The sequence below is a fragment of the Protopterus annectens genome, chromosome 5.part0, assembly GCF_019279795.1.
Source record: "Protopterus annectens isolate FY-2018-M chromosome 5.part0, PAN1.0, whole genome shotgun sequence".
Lineage (NCBI taxonomy): Eukaryota > Metazoa > Chordata > Ceratodontiformes > Protopteridae > Protopterus > Protopterus annectens.
The window spans coordinates 886,560,337-886,573,142 of NC_056735.1; the positions used below are offsets into that span (position 1 = coordinate 886,560,337).

At 42.9% G+C, this 12,806-nt stretch overlaps 1 non-coding gene across 1 annotated transcript; it reads left to right on the plus strand.

Moving 5' to 3' along the window:
* The first annotated feature begins 1,741 nt into the window (after nt 1–1,741).
* On the plus strand, nt 1,742–1,904 carry LOC122802958. The gene has a single exon (XR_006365030.1). It is a non-coding gene; the product is annotated as a U1 spliceosomal RNA (small nuclear RNA).
* The last annotated feature ends 10,902 nt before the right edge of the window (nt 1,905–12,806 follow it).

The following is a 12,806-nucleotide window of genomic DNA, read 5'->3' on the forward strand; positions in this document are numbered from 1 at the left end:
TTTTATGGCCAGGCTTGTATAGGCCCTAGGGCTGATAGCCTAGTACCAACCTATGAACTTTCACATCATCATTCTTTCCTTCATCCCTCCCATGCAGTTAATACGTACTCGTGTGAAAACCATTGCATTTTACATTTTTCTTAACCGCCACTCCCTCTCCTCTTATAAAAGGCATATTTCCCTTGCAGGCAGATAACCACAGTCAGGAAGGTGGTTTCTCCATTCTTTTCAGCTTGCCTTGCATTGCCTTGCCATCTTCGGATCTTGTATCTGTGGTACTTTTTGACTTGCTAATATGTAGGACATTCATCAGTGTGCTTTACTGATGCCTTGTAAGCCAGGCGGAGATCACCCCTCAGCAATCTGTAGGAGACTGAGTAGATGGCATGGGATTTACGGTGCTCCGCATAAGGCAGGAATGTTACGCCTTGACTTCTTTTTGTAAAGGACCTTTGTGCTCTCTTTAGTTGCTGCATTTGGCTGCTCAGGTACATACCAAAGGTAGCACTATATTCTGTGACTGGTCTGATAGGGGTGCAGTGCAGTTGGATAATGACCTCTTTGGACCTAGATGACATGCCCTTGTAAACTCCGCAATGTAAGAGGATTTCCTCACCACCGTGGCCACCTGGGGGTCGAAGGTAAGGCTACTGTCTATGTGCATACCCAGATCGCTGACCACTGAGTCGACTCTGAGGGGTGTATTATCAACATGGTAATTAGCCGGGATGGTTGATTTCCCAAAGGGTACAGTTATGTGTTTCTTAGCATTGAGTTTAAGACCATGGCTCTGGCACCATTTCTTAGTCAGAGATAGACCTTCTTGAAGAATGCTAGGTCTGCAGGGGGGCTGATCATAACCCCCAGCTTGCAATTATCTGCAAACTTAGTCAGCCATTAACCCTCAGCTTTTGCTTAGTTTCAGAGAAACAGATGCCAAAAAGGAGCGGGCCCAGTGCTGAGCCCTGGAGGACTCTGCTGTTGACTGGCCTTCTGGTGGAGGTGGCCCCACCAAATTTGACCTCCTGGGTCCTATCGGTGAGACAGTTGGCTATCCAGCGGGCGATAAAAAGGTTTATGCCTAAATTAGTGAGCTTCTCTATAATGGCTGAGTGGGGTATTGTATCAGAAGCCTTGGCCAAGTCAAGGTAAGCTGTGGGCACAGTCTCACCTTTCCTTTTTTTTTTTTTCACAGGCGACGTGCAGGCTCTGCTCCGTCAGTCACGTTTCATTTGGGGTATCGGATTGTCATTACGGCGGCGGAGGTACACTTTCAACAGCTTAGAGGGCCTCCTTTGTGTTCATCTGCTGCCTGTGTGTCTGGTTAGAGCTGCTGAACAAAGCATGCTAGCTGCTCAAGCATTCCACGACGAGCAAAGCAGCTTTTTCACCCGTTGTTTTTAAACACGCAGGAAGAGATTGTAGCTCTTTGTAGCTTACGTAGAATTACATCAGTCTACTCAAAAGCTCTTCCCATTAAAAACACCGCTCGCTCTCGCTCAGTGCAAAGGAGACGAGTCAAAACCTAATGCAAATTTTCATGGACAAAGCACTATGGGATATCACTGCAGATGCCGAACTTTCCTCAGGAATTTCTTGCTGCTCCAGTAAAGGTACAGAGCCACGGTTTGCGTTCAACCCCAGGTTTGTCACTGTCCTCATACACCATTGCAAAAACAACTCACCGCCCAGGTAATGACGCTTACACCACTGGACCTGCTCATTCTCCGGCAGCAAAAGCCTATTTATCTGGCAGGGGAAATACCACGATCAAGAAGGTATCCCCAGGGCGAGGCTCTTCCATTGCACACTTCGGTTGGGTTGACCCCTGTGATTTCCCCAAATGTGGGAAACTCAACTGCATAATTTATGGTAGTGGGGGACTGCGTTCGCGCACTTCCCTCAGTTTACGTTAATGAAATATTGGCTTTCTTTTCTTCTAGTGTGCCTGGGGTTTTTTTTTATCTTTTTTTACCACCCCTTACCTTTTCCTCCAGCGATGCATTTCTGTCTCTGCCCTTTGCACAAGGCTGTGCATGCATTTTTATCCTCCTTCCTTCTTTTTCTTCGTGCTCTTCTTTCTTGCTCTTCCTTTCTGTCTTTCTAACTATTCCATTTCAGGGCTGAAATAAAACATTTCACAGCTTTACCACAAAGGCTCATCCGCACTCTGCTGCACTTTGCTGGCAAGGAAAGCTTACTTTGCTTTTATGTTTTGCATTTTCTATCACTTTATTGCCTTTCCATATTTTCAATACTGTGCTTTCTTTTCTTTACCTTCTGCTTTACTTGCATTCTGCTTTAACAGCATATTAAAACTTCAAAAGAGACCACAGCTCTCTCTCTCTGTCTTCTGAGTCAGGCAGATTTTTTTCCCCTGCCCTCCCACACAGTCACAGTTGCTGTCTTGCTAATTGCCACTGTCTTTCTAGTTGCCTGCCTCTTATGTTAATCTGACCACATACCTCATTTCCTCTCTTACTTTCACTGGCTTGTGTGAGTAATCACAAAATCAGCATTTTTGAAATCCCTCCCCTTCAGCTATTCACATTTATTGGCCATCCTGCTGTATTCCATAGTACCAGAATACAAAAGTGACCACCCCTTTCAATCCATCCTGCTGTTTTAAAAATAGTAACTCTCCACTAAACCTTCACTTTTTAAACAGGTAAAACTTAAGTTACCTACTTTCACATCTAACTTCTCTAGTGCACACTGCAGTGTGCATTTGTTTCGTCTTACCTTTAAGCATTCCTGTGACTAGCACTTTCTCTAATACCTGCTGGAAAGCACTAGGAGGCCTTAAACTGATACAAGCACTCAGCTCTCCTTGTTAATAAGGAGAAATTAATAGTAGGCACTAAACAGCCTATAATTGCAAAGTACCTTGCTAGGGTAAGGGAAAACAGCTCCTGTACTTTACACAAACAAATAAATAAAAGCACCAAACCAGGCATGTCCAAGGGTCAGCTTCCGGTGATTTCTCCTGTCCACCTGGTGAATCTGGGCATACTGGGGCAATCGTGTACACAGACAACCCTCCCCTCCTACCACCCAACACTGCAACCTGTGAGAGATGCACTTACATAGCCAAAATGGAAGCAAAGCTCTCTCCACCCAAGACTGCGCTTAGACAGTCAAGAGGAGAAGGTTAACACCCACACTACACCTCAAGCAACACACAGCCCTTCTAAACCCGCACCACCAACACCCACATATAGCAACACTAAATCCACATATGCGGAGGCCCTTAACTGTAACCTGCCCAAGCAACAAGGACCACTGAAGCTGAAACGCAAACAGACACCAGTCACAACCAAAGTGTCACATAGTTCGCAACACCAGTGTGTGCCACCCAGCAACAGCCCCTAAGGCAAGACAATGTACCCAACACTTTAGTCATAGGTGACTCTATAGTCCGGCACACTGATGTCCCTCTCACCAGGTTGAACAAGGAGGAAAATTACAGTCAGCTGCCTGTCGGGTGCCAGGATCCGTCACATAACGCATGCACTCAAGTCACTCCACAACGAGTACAGATATGACTCTGTCATTGTCCATGTCGGAGTGAATGACTTGAGGCATACCTCCCCGGACTCCATGAAAAGAGACATGGAAGAGCTCTCGGATCACGTGGCCCAGGCAGGTATGACCCTAGCCCTGAATGATACCACGATATAAGGACAAAATGATTGACTTCAACAATCGGCTAAGCTTCTGGTGTCATTCAAAGGGGATCCAGTATCTGTCTGCCTGGGACGACATGATTGACAGACCACGATGGTTTGCCAGAGGTGGTCTGCACCTGTCACCCCTGGGATTCAGGTTACTGGCTAAGGCTCTTGCCACCCCTATAGTGCCTTCTTTAGGCAAAGTTCAAAGGACAAAACCACCACCGTAACAGGTACAAGCATGCGAAATCTGAAGGTAATGCTACTCAATGCTAGAAGTCTAAACCTCAAAATGCACTCTCTCGAGGCACTCCTAAAAATGGAGAACATCGATATCTGTGCGGTAACTGAGGCCTGGTTCAAGGCTCCAGACAGCACCCCTGCAATACCAGGCTACAACTCTTACCACACTTTTCGGCCACCAAACCAGGACGGAAACACTAAAGGTGGATGAGTGTCGATATTCACCAAGGATATTCACACCGCCAGGCTAGACGCCCAACACAATGCGTCTGAAATTCTCCAGGTGCAACTAACACTAGGTAAGACTGCAATCCAAATTGTAGCTTGCTACAGATCCCCCACCATACCCCAAGATTCTCACTACGCCTTTCTAAACATACTGGAAAATATTAAGATAGAACCAAACACCCTAATACTGGGTGATTTTAACTACCCTGCCATTAACTGGGAAAACTACTCATGTACCAAAACCTTTGCCCAACGGTTCTTGGAATTCATAAATTCCAACGCCCTGGATCAACTAATCCATAGTCCCACCAGGGGCTCCAATATCCCAGACCTGGTCATTACCAACATGGGAAATCGATGCTCCACACCTATGGTCACCCCCTCGTTAGTCAGGTCTGACCATAAGCTAATCACCCTTAACATCCACATCCCACCCCACCCCAGTAAGGAAACCTCCATAAAAAACCTTGTCCAAAGCCAACCCCGTGCTACTCAAGTCAGAAGTGACAATCTTCACGACACCCATGCAGACGGGAGCTGAAAGTTCAACTGCTGAATCCTACACTAAGGCACTGTACGAGCACATCCACTCATGCATGAATCGTGCCATCCCAAATAGAACCAAGATGCTCTCATCCAAAAAAAAGGAAGCCAATCTGGTGGTCCCCTGCCATAAAAAATACTTTGCAACAAAAGGAAGAAACTGTTGCAGGAAAGAGGAAAATCCCAGGCTGCAAAAATCTCCCTTACCAGCCTCAGTAAGAAACTGAGATCCCTCATAAAATCCTCCAAAGCTAGTTACGAATATAAAATTGCCAAAGATTCCAAAGACAACCAGAAGGCATTCTATAACTATGTCAAGAATCTAAATGGCGATGCTCAGATCTGCTCTGAGCTAAAACAGAATGGCATTAAATATACTGATCCCAAGGATATTGCCAATATCCTGGCAGATCGATTCAGTGCCAACTTCACCCCCCCTCTCACCCCCTAAATGGCCCATCTCAATACCGGAAGATTGCCAGATTCCGGTAATAATGGCCACACAGGTAAAAAACGCACTCTCCAAAGCTAAGAATACAGCATCCATGGGACCAGATGACATCCTGGGCTGTGTACTACATGAACTACAATATGAACTGGCACCTCACCTAAGTGTCATGTTTAATCATAGCCTCGCCTCGGGTTTTGTGCCCACTGAGTGGCACAGAGCTACAGTTATCCCATTCCACAAGGGGGGATCCACCTTGGATCCCGGAAACTACCATCCCATCAATCTGACAAGCCTTATCTGCAAGGCCACAGAGCGTATTATCATGGAACTTAAAAACGAAGACATCGGCGACCTTCAAACACTGGACCCCACCCAGTTTGGGTTCGTGAAGGGCCGATCTTGTCTCCTGAACCTGATTGACTTCTTCGAATCAGTCTCCAGAGCCATGGACAAGGGTAAGGTGGTACACACAGCCTATCTAGACCTTGCCAAGGCCTTTGACACCATCCCCCACTCTGGAATCATAGACAAACTTACTATGCTGGGCATTAATCCCCACGTCACCCAATGGGTTGCTAACTGGCTTACTGATAGAACTCACACTGTAAAAGTAGCCAACTCCAAATCCAGCTCCAGACAAGTGACAAGTGGAGTACCTCAGGGTCCAGTCCTGGGACCGCTCTTGTTTGGCATCTACTTCTGTGAAGTACAGGCCAACACTAAGGGACTCTGGCTAACAAAGTTCGCAGATGACTGCAAACTGGGAGCCATTATTGAATCCCCAAATGATGTGGATACTCTACGAAAGGGCCTTACAGAAACAGATGCTTGGTGCCAGAGCCATGGGCTCAAGCTCAGTGCCAAGAAATGTATAGTTATCCCCTTTGGGAAACAACACGTATCCGTGAATTACCATATAGGTGGCAGCACACTAATCAGCGAAAGTGTGATAAGAGACTTAGGGACACAGGTGGACAGTGGTCTCACCTTCGATAACCACATCGCTACAACAGTCAGGAAATCCTTCTATGTGGCACACCTCATCACTAAGGGCTTTTCATCCAGAAAAAGGAGGTCACTGTCCCACTGTACTCATCACTCATTAGACCCATTATAGAATACAACGCCCCATTTGGTATGTACCTCTCAAGACATCTGCAACAACTGGAAAGGCCGCAGAAATACCTCACTAAAAGAATCACAGGCCTAAAGCAGATGCCCTACGCTGACCGCCTTAAAAAAACTCCAGCTATACTCTGTCGCATATCGTCTACTCAGAGGCGATCTCTGCTTAACATACAAGGCCATGTCAAACCCAGAGCTGTTGGACATGCTACACTTAAAGAAATCCCAATCCCTCAGAGCCACACGCTCCAGGGATCTAAACCTTGTCATCACAATAAACAAAATATGATGGAGGGATAGGTTCCTGACCCAGAGACTCCCCAGACTCTGGAATAGATTGCCCATACATGTCAAGCAGAGTGCCTCTTTGGCCCTCTTCAAAAGGAACCTTGACGACTGGATGGGAGAAAGGAAATTCACCCCAGGGATCACATCAGTCGCCCTGCTAGACAGGGGTCCAGAGAAGTAAATAGTGTGGGAAGAAATAGCCAGGGAATTGTTATGGCCAGGCTTGTATAGCCCCTAGGGCTGATAGCCTAGTACCAACCTATGAACCTATGAACTTTCGCATCATCATTCTTTCCTTCATCCCTCCCATGCAGTTAATACGTATTAATGTGAAAAATATTTAATTTTACATTTTTTTTTACTACCCCTCCCTCTCCTCTTACAAAAGGCATATTTCCCTTGCAGGCAGATAGCCACATTCAGGAAAGTGGTTTCTCCATTGTTATTAGCTTACAATCCCCTTCCATTGTTTCCATAATTAGTTTCAAGCAGCAGTCATCGAAAGCTCTAAGATTAATAGAGACTAAACTAAAGACCTGAAAGCTGACTGGAGAGAAAGCTCAAAAGTTTAATGAAATACTTTGGGCTCTAGCACCCTGAAAAAAGAGGAAATTAGTTGAGTTGAAGAATGCCAGTGCCTCAAAACTGCATATATGCAAGGCTATGGATTTGATATGTGGCTGAGTCAGGTATGGAAATGCGGTACATTAAGACAGCTGGTGGTGGAAACAGAAGTTCAAGAAGTCATCAAAAGATATAAGGGGTGCAGGAAAAAAAAGTGAGGGATAGAAAAGACAGTCCAGGTTAGGAAGAACTACTAGTTGTTTAAGAAAGAGCCTAAGAGAGCAGTCACAGCAGGAAAGAATGAGACATAAGAGGCAGTCTTCCATCCTTTGGAAAGTGACTCGGCAGATGGCACAAAGAAACTCTATCAGGTTGCAAGACAAAGGCATAAAGATAAAGAAGATACTTATTAGACATGATTCATATAGGATGTCAGCAACAACCTGCTCACTAATTCACAAAATATCAAAGCCAGATGGAAGGAGTTCTTACAGCAGCTACAGAATAAAGAAAATCTCACTCAAGCTGAGCTGCCCCAGACACCTCCTAAGATGAAAGAAGAGGAGCCTACCATAGAAGTAAGAAATGCATTAAGGAAAATGAAATCAGGGAAAGCAGCAGGCTCAGATGAGGTCACAGCAAATATGATCAATATGTTGGTTGTATTAGGAGATAGATGGCTCCAGAGGGTACTCATAGCAGTATGGAGCGAAAGTCGTATCCCAGATGACTGGAGAATAAGCATACTAGAGCTACTGGACAAGAATTAAGGGGATAGTCATAATTATTGACAATACAGAGGTATCAAATTCCTGTAACAGTGCATGAAAGTGCTGTACAGGGTGATTGTTAAATGGTTATGCTGTATAGGAGAAAGTAAGTTGCAAGATGAGCAGTTTGGGTTTAGATCAAGCTGCAGCTCAACTGACCCAATGTTTGCAGTGAAGAAGATAGTTGAGACGAAGCTAGAGATAGGGAAATGTTACATCATCTGCATAAAGCAGCTTTGTTGATCTGCCCCCTCTTACTTGTAGTTCATCACCAGCCAAACATTTCATGATTTGGAGAACGCATATGACAATATCCAAATGAAGCTGATTTGAGTATTCCTGTGATGGTTTTGAAGTCCATGAAACAATGGAAAAGTTAGTGTAGGGTATGCATAAGAACCCAATAACACAAGTATGGTCAGTATTTAGACTCACAGAGGAATTCACAATGGGACTGGATGTGCCTGAAGGTTCAGGTTTTAGCCCACTGCTGTTCATACTGGTGATGAGCTACAAGTAACAGGGGACAGATCAACAAAATTGTTTTATGCAGATGATGTAGCATTGCATGCAGACTCTGAACAAGAACTTCAGCAAACAATATGGGATTCAAATTAATACTGAAGACAGATGGGATAAACCTGAGTGCAGATAAAACAGCTTTAAGGGCAGACAATTGGAGAAATCAGAAGAAGCTGAAAATTGAGATAGGAGGGAAAATAGAGGAACAGGTTATCTGCTTCAAGTGTCTTTGTGGAGTAGCTGAGGACAAGAGAAGTGTGAATGAGGAGTTCAAAGCTCGAATCAGTGGAAATGAAGCCGTCTGACACAGAGTATTATGGGCAGTGTGTGACAGAAGAATGACAAAGAAGCTGAAACATAAGGTGTACAAAGCAGTGAGATGCCCAGTAATACTGGATGGTAAAAAAAATAAATAAATCAGGCAGTGAAGGTGGAACAGTTGAGGAAACCAGAGGTAATGGATATTAAATGCTGGAGATGGCTGGTAGGATGTGCACTGTGGAGCAGAATAAGAAATGAGGACATCAGAGCAGAAGCCTAAGTAGCTTCAACTGCAGAGAAGGCCACAAAGAAGAGATCACTGTGATTTGTGCACATGTGCAGGAAATCCAAAGACAATTTAGTGAAAAATATTTGAGACAAACATGGGAGAGCAACAGGAAATGAAGGTGTGCAGCAAAGAGATGAATGGATTGTGTGACAGAAGACCTGTGACAGTTAGGCATGACTGTAAAAGAAGGTAGGATAGTTGAGAGAGAAGGGAGTAGTTCACACAACACCCAGATTCCATGCAGAAAATGGAAAAAAGAGAGTTGTTGTTGATGGTGACAATTGTGATAAAGATGATGGTGATGATAATAATGAATTATCTGCAATCTAATATAATTAGCTTCCTTTACATGCACTGAGCTTCCCACAGGTACTAAGACATGCACACAACATTTGTGTAGCAATATTCATGATGTTTAATAAGTTTGCTCATGCTCATCATATAAATTGAGCAATTCAGAAACAATAATGACATGAGCCCTAATTGGCATAATCATCGCAGACAGTGGGGTAAATCTACTTGTTGTAGAGTGACCAATAAAACAAAGCCTCATTGCATTAATACAAAAAGTACTTTGTGAGGGGTTTGAATATTTCTAGAATCAAACCCTTTCCAAAATGCCATAGATGAAGCCAAGGGCTTGGTAAAGAGGGCCTTCACCCTGCCTGGAATAAATTTGTTATGATGACGATAAAAGGCATTGGCATTAGACAACCATTAGGAAAAAGCTTTGATAAAGGTTGTCCGTTCTTACCTTCACAAGAAATGAACAACTAACCCATAGATCTAAAAATGTTGTTTTATCAAGATAGTACCAGAGTTTTCTGTGGACAACCAAGGTATGGAGTATCCTATCTCCTCCATTTTTAGGTTGAGTAAATAAAACTGGGAGATGAATAGTTTGACTTAAAGTAAACTTACTACTTTAGGCTTTAAAGAAGGATTTGTTCTCAAAGAAACCCTGTTCCTATGGAAAATGAGGTAGGGCTGACTCAGCATAAGAGCCTGCAACTCAGATACCATTTTTACAGAGGTCAGAGCAATCAGTAAAACTGTTTTCCATGTTAAGAACTTCAAGTTAGCTGGACTAGCTGGTTCAAATGGAGTAAGTGTTAGCTTCTCTAAAGATCCAAGAGAGTAGCCACTGGTTTACTTGAAGGCTTTTTATGCAAAACCACTTTCAAGAAAATTTTGAAATGAGACTGCCTTGAAAGAGGAGGATCTATGGGCAGACATGCTGAAATGGCCAATAAATGTATTTCGATAGAGGAATAAGAAAATAAATAGGATAATAACTCACAAATATTGTAGAACCAGAGAATAACTAGCCCCAAATGGGTTCTAGTTGTATTATTGGCACCAACTAGAAAACCTTTTCCATTTGCTAATATATGATTTTCTAGTATTAGGCTTTCTTACCTCCATTAGTACCTGATGAATGTCCTCAGTAAATGGGTGCCTGAAAGGAATTAAGACCCTATCATGCAGGCAATGAATTGAAAATTATTCATTTTGGAGTGTATCAAATACCCCTGTTCTTGTGCGAGTATACCAAGTGAGTAGATCAAGTCTGTAAGGAAGCTTTTGGTAATTGCACATGGCTATTTCTGAAAGAAGGAAGAACTACAGTTGCTTAGATCAGAAGGGTGTCCATACAATGCTCATGGCAGATTCCTTCTGAATCTTCAGAAGTACCCTGGATATTGGTAGAAAGGGTGGAAAAGCATAGAGGAGCATTCCTGTCTAAAGGAAAAAAGGCACCTGTCTTCCTTCATAGAGACATGGAACAGCATCTTGCCAATTGATTGTTCAAAGAGGAGGCAAAGTGTCTACTTGAGGAACTCCTCACAGATGGATGAAAAATTGGAAGCCCCTCTGATCTAATTTCCATTCATAAGGGTCTGCCGCAGTTCTGGTCAGCTCGTCTGCCATACAGTTTTGCTCTGATGGAATACAAGATCCCTGTAGAGTGAGCTTGTGTTGTGGAGCTATATATCAATCAAACATGGCTAATCTGCAAAGTGGGTACAACTTGGCTCCCCTTGCTTATTGGTGTACCACCTGACTGAAGTACTGTCTGAAATCACTTGAAGAGGTTCCAGGAGCCAAATATAGTTCAGACACTTGAGTACCTTGATTAAAGCAAGCCTCTCCTGGATATTTATGTGCTTGCATCTGTCCTTGGTGTCCCACGCCCCTTGCAATTGTATTCTTCCTGAAACCACTCCCCAAGCAAAGTCTGAAATGGCTGCTTTGGAGAAGGGAGGGAAAAAGGGAGATATAGATTTAAGGGTGTGTGCTATCTCCACCAAAAGATTTCTCTTCTGACAACCACCAGCATTGGGAATTGAAAAGATAAAAGATATTGATGTTAGGACCAAAGGTATTTCAGATACCGCTGCATATTTCTCATGTGGAGTCTTGCTAGGGGTATAATGAGAATCATAGATGTCATAAGGCCCATAATCCTGAGGCATTCCCTCGCACTGACTGAAATCTGAGTGGAAATTTTTTGACACAGATCTAAATATAGATCCATTTTTTTTTCCTGTGGATGAAAAGCTCTTTGAACTGAGGTGTCTAGTTGATATTCTAGAAAACAATCCTGTGTGAGACAGGCAAGGAAGACTTTTGAATGCTCTTTTGGAATTCCAACTTCTGTAAGAGATTTCTCATGCAAGAGAGAGTTTCCTGACACTTTGAAAATGACTCTGAAAATATAAACAGGTCATATAAATATGGAAAAAAACAGATACCTTGTAGCCTGCAATGAGCTATATGTGGAGCTAGACACCTTGTGATCACTCTTGCTGCAGTGGAAAGTCCAAAGAGTAAAGCAGAGAACTGATAATGTAATCCAGACATATAAAACCTTAAGAAATGTCTGAAGTTTGGATAAATAGGAATGCAATAAGCATCATGTTAACAAGAAACCTGAAAGTGGAAGAATAATTCACAGGTTATGAAGTGACATCATTTTGAATTAGGGCACTATCACAAACGGGATAAGGAAAGCATGATCCAGAACTGGTCTCCAAGTATTTTCTTTCTTTGGCGTTAGGAACATCATTGAATAAAAACCCCTCCCCATCTGGGAAGGAGGAACCAGTTCTAACACTCCTTGGGACAGCATGTGATGAAGAACAGGAGGAAACAAAAGAGGATGATGAATTACCCAAAGTAAAGAAGGAAATGCCTCCCACTGCCACCTCTAACCTTGATGAATGATATTTAGAACCCATTTGTCTAAACAATCTGTTGCCAAAGAAAAAAAACGGAGATTAAGACTTTCTGGAAGAAAAAGGGGGCCAGAGTGGGAGTGGTTGATCACAATTTTTGATCACCACTGAAGCAGAGAAGACAATCCCTAAAACTTTATCAAAGGTAGAATTTAAAGTCTGATTTTTAACATCATCTGGAAGGTTCTGAGAAAGTAGCCATGCAAACCTCCTTAAAACAGTATTAGTGGCTATAGCCTTGGAATAAGTATCAACAGAGTCATACACACACTGCAAACAATGAGTAGTGATCTGTGTAACAGAAGAAACTATGATATTTTAAACAAGCAGATTTTTTCTCGCAAGAAAAACACACAAACATTCTTTATACTTTCACAATTTATCAGAATAAACTTTAACACAAGCCTGCTGATACAAAATTCTCAAAATCAAAATTGCAGAAATTTACAATTCTTCTATACCTATTAATAAATTTCCATTCCTTATTAGAAACAGCAGGATTGGAATTAACTATGTGCTTAGCAACAGTTGGATCAACCAAGATTATAGCTGCTGGATCAGGTTTGGGAACAGTGTTAAAAATTTTAAAAGACTAATGAACTTTATATGTCC